General features: G+C 41.7%; 1 pseudogene; it reads right to left on the minus strand.

Annotated features, from left to right (window-relative positions):
• Positions 1-2318: 2318 nt before the first annotated feature.
• Positions 2319-3849, minus strand: LOC135230412 (olfactory receptor 2W3-like; annotated as a pseudogene).
• Positions 3850-4573: the final 724 nt, after the last annotated feature.

Below are 4573 nucleotides of genomic sequence, written 5' to 3' on the forward strand. Positions count from 1 at the left end.
AGTTAAAAACTCAATAACAAGAATGCTGAATTTACCAGAAAAAATGACAAATTCATTCCGAAATTATTTTAAACTGCCTTTCTTTAACGTGGTGTAGAAAACATGGCTATGAAAGACAAAATGTCCCCCACAATTGAGGGGACAATTTTATCCAGGCAGTTTGTGCTCCACTACTAACACAAAGGTTGGTGGTTTGAACCTACTGGCAATCTGGCAATCTGCTTTCCTAGAGATTATGGCCGAGAAAACCCTATGAAGCAGTTATACTCTGCAACACATGGAATTGCCAGTATCGACTCGATGGCAACAGATTGTTTTATTTATTTAATAGAGAGAACATTCTTTAGTAAGGAATATCCCAAAGAAAAAGAATGGGCCCGGGGATTTACAGAACCATTAAACAAGGGAGTCATCTGCAAGTCTTATAGGAGTCCTGAGGGAGAGAGGAGAGAGGGTTTATCTGAGTTATATGGTGAAGGGTGTTTTTTTTTTTTTAACTGCAGTTAGTTGTTCCTAGGACACAAAAGGGAGGGGTATTTATTAGCTGCCATGATCTTCTGGGAAGATAGGGCTCAGGCAAAGTCAATATTATCCTGGTTTAGACACGGGGAGTCAAGTCTCTTACACAATTTCAGAGGAACAATTTTTATTGGTGACAGGTTAAGAGGATGATCCAGAGGGAAAGCGTCACTCGCCGCTCTGAAAAACAATGACTTTCGTACCTCAGAGTTAGGCAAGCCTTTTGTATTCTCTCTGGAGCATTTTTTCAGATGGAAGGAACACTGGCAACTTCAGGGCCCAGAGGGCTGCATCATGGGATCCACTTGGGTCTTCCTATGAGTTCTGTCCAAGAGGACTGGTTGGGAGAATCCCTGAAAGCACTTTTTAGCAGTTGTCTATACTAGGAACCATTGCGGAGTTTTTTTTTTTTCTTTTCTTTCCTTTTCTTAACTCAGGAGAAAACTGTAACTGCAACATAGGTAACCCTCACACCCTTAATCACCATCAGTCCACCTACATCATTACTTATTTAAAAGAACAGTTTTGAATGTTTAGACCAGAGTCAAATTGGAGCACAGGAAACTCTCTTTCAGTGGCCGTTTCGTCCACAATGACCTCAAGTGGCTGGTGCCCTTTGAGCAAGTATTCTCCCAGGTGAGGTATAGGGGAGACGGGGTTAGGAAGGCAGGATAGATATGGGCCATGGTGGAAAGGAAGAGACTGTGGGATGGAGGAAACTGAGAACAGATCCCCCTCAGCCAGGCTTTTCATTCCCTCCTGCCCATTATTCCCCCTTGGTTTATGAGTGCTAACTCGGCTTTTTGCAGAATCTACCTGACCTCTGGATGCTCATAAAGAAAGTGTTGGATCATCTACTTCCTGGACCTGAACCTCAAAGTGCGGTCTGAGGACCAGTGGCAAGGTCATCCACTGGGAGCTTTGTAGAAACAGAATCCCCACCACAGAGGAAATGAATCAGAATCTGTATTTTAATGAGATCTCTAGGTGATTTGTTTGCACAAGAAGTGGAAGTAGCTCTGCACTGTGTTATGCAAGTAATGGGGGCTACACAGGCTCTTTAGACCCCAAAGTATCTTTGATAGCTACTTATCGAATGGCTAAACGTTTTTATTCTTTTTAATATTCATTAAGCAGTAAAAACAGCAGGAACTAGGAATCAGAACTTGGAGTTAATTCCTCGATCAGTTCACCTTGAGGAAATCTCACATCCCAAGTGGGTAAAATGAAGATAATGGTAATCATCCTGACCTGAGACAGTTGCTGAGAAAAGCAGATGAATCACAGGCACCTGGCACATAGCTGAAACTTAACAAACATGAGGTCCTTCTCTCTAAAAAAATAAAATATACCTGAGAAATAATTATACTTTCAGATGTTAATGACCCATGTATCATTATTATAAGTTAACTTCTTAGTTTATCTAGAATCTGAGACAAGAGAATGGGAGAAGTTCCAGATGTTAATGGTGAATGGTAGAAAATAAATAGTAAGACTTGATGAAAGGCTTTGGATGAGAAAGCAGGAAGTAGAAAACACCAAACTTTGGTGAATTCCAATGTTTGATGGCTACCATGTAAAAGGGACACTTAGTCCATGTTGAGATCAGCGATGGTAGAAGATTTATGATCATTCTGACAAAAAACATCTAGAATGCTGCAAATGAATTAAAAACAAACAACAAACCAAAGTGTCTGATTAAGAAACCTGTTTCCTACTTGGCACTCTGGTATATGTTGGTGGAAACTCACCTTTGTGACAAGTTTTCTCCCTTTGCTCTTTGGACCTCTTTATTAACCATCTAGGGAGTATAGTGGGGTGGTATGTGTTGTGCAGTTCACACATTGAGATGTATTATTTCAGAACTGAAAGTCTTTTAGAGACCCAAGAAAACACAAATAAGGGAGGAGTCACAGGCCAAGACCAGATCCAATACTTCCGGGCACCATCAATGGCCCATAATGGAGATTGTGGTCAAGGCTTGGCTCATAGGTAGGAGATGCCCTTACTCCTTTCCTATCCCCCTGTTACCCAGCATTAGCCTCCTCAGTGCCCCCTTCATCTCTTTGTTTCTGAGGGTATGGGTCAACGGGTTTAGAAGGGAGGTGACAATGTTGTAGAAAAGGGTTAGGAACTTTCTCTGGGCCTTAGAGGAGCTGGTTCCTGGTTGCATGTACATGTAGATGATGTTTCCATAGAAAAGTGAGACTAACAGTGAGATGGGAGCCACACGTGTTGAAGGCTTTATGTCTCCCTGAGGTTGACTGGATACTTAACACAGCCTTCACGATGTAGCCATAGGAGACTAGGATAAAAGCCAAGGGTTATAGCACGATGCCTACTGCCAGAAAAAAGGCAATGCCTTCAACTGCAGCTGAGTTGACATAGGCCATCCAAATCAAGGCTGGCTTCTCACACAGAAAGTGGTCAACCTTGCGGTACCCACAGCGGGATAATCACAGGGTCATTGGCGACATAATCAAAGAGTTGGCCACCCCACAGACCCAAGCAAGAGATACTAAACCCAGGCAGAGCTGAGGATGCATCATGATCACGTAGTGTAGGGGTTTGCAGACTGCAACAAAGCAGTCATATGCCATGACAGCCAGGAGCAGACACTCTACACCACCCAGACCCAGGCATAGAAGGAACTGGATGGCACAACTAGTGTAGCTGATGGTCTTGTCATATCCATTAAGATTGTAGAGTAGCTGGGGGATGGAGCTGGTAGTGAAACTGAGATCCAGGAAGGAGAGGTGGGTGAGAAAGAAATACATAGGAGTGTGGAGGTGAGGGTCCAGCTGGGACACCAGGATGATGGTAGTGTTGCCCACAAGGGTCAGGAGATAGGCAATCAAGATGACCACAAAAAGGATTCTCTCCAGATGGGGATGGTCAGAAAACCCCAAAAGGATGAAATGGCTTTGGGGGCTGTTATTGGTTACATCCATCATCTCTACTGTACCTGAAGACAAAAATAATGATATTAGTAATAACAAAAACAATAGCAACAACAGCCAACATTAAGGGAGCGCTTCCTTTGAGCAAGGCAGTCTTCTAAGTTTTTTACATTTATTTATTCATTTAACCCTGACAACAATAATACTGAACTGGCACTATTATTATCCTCAGAAAGGAAAACTGAGGCATATACACAAGTAAATTGCCATATCTAGGAAGGTGCAGGTACAGAGCTTTGATGTTTGAACCCAGGAAATCTGGATTAGCATTGTCATATCCTAACCACTGGTGATATTGCTCATTTTAAGAAAGGGAAAGATAAATTTTGTCACGGCAAACCATTTATTCTCCAAGAGACCCAAGTTCTTAAACTCGTGCAGAAACCTCAGAGACCCAAAATGAAGTCCCCAAGTAATTGATTAATTAGAAACAATAAAACTTGCCATAGAGTCATTTCCAATTTATGGCGACTCCATGTGTGTCAAAGTAGAATTGCACTCCTTAGGGTTTTCACTGGCTGTGACCTTTCAGGTGTAAAACACCAGGCCCTTATTCTGAGGTGCCTCTGGGTAGATTTGAGGTGCAAAGCTTTTGGTTAGTAGCCAAGTGCTTAGGCCACCCAAAAAGAAAAACCAAACCTGTTGCCTTCGAGTCGATTCAGATTCATAGTGACCCTATGCCACGGAGGGACTCCAAATCAATTAACAGAATGTAGGAAATATCCATTATATGTAGAACTCTTTACCAAGTTTTGATCCTAAAGACACGTCTCACCACATTCAAAGCAAACCATGTTTGTGGAGATAAACTACAAGTCTTAGAGACAAATATAAAGAAATAGAATAAAACATCTTGTTCTACAGTCCCAAACTTAAATGGTCCAATCCTTTGTCCAACACTACACAATTGTGAAATCTTGGAAAGTTCATTTGGTTTTTCATAGTTTTCTCACCTAATCAGGCCTGGCTTACTTATTTTACAGATATATTTTGAGATTTGCTTTTTAACATGGAAGAACTTTAAGCACAAAAGTTGTTATGTAGGATAAATAAAGCCGTTGTATTATACAAACAAGGAATGGGAAAACAAGCCC

The sequence above is a fragment of the Loxodonta africana genome, chromosome 2 (assembly GCF_030014295.1).
Source record: "Loxodonta africana isolate mLoxAfr1 chromosome 2, mLoxAfr1.hap2, whole genome shotgun sequence".
In the NCBI taxonomy this organism is placed as follows: domain Eukaryota; kingdom Metazoa; phylum Chordata; class Mammalia; order Proboscidea; family Elephantidae; genus Loxodonta; species Loxodonta africana.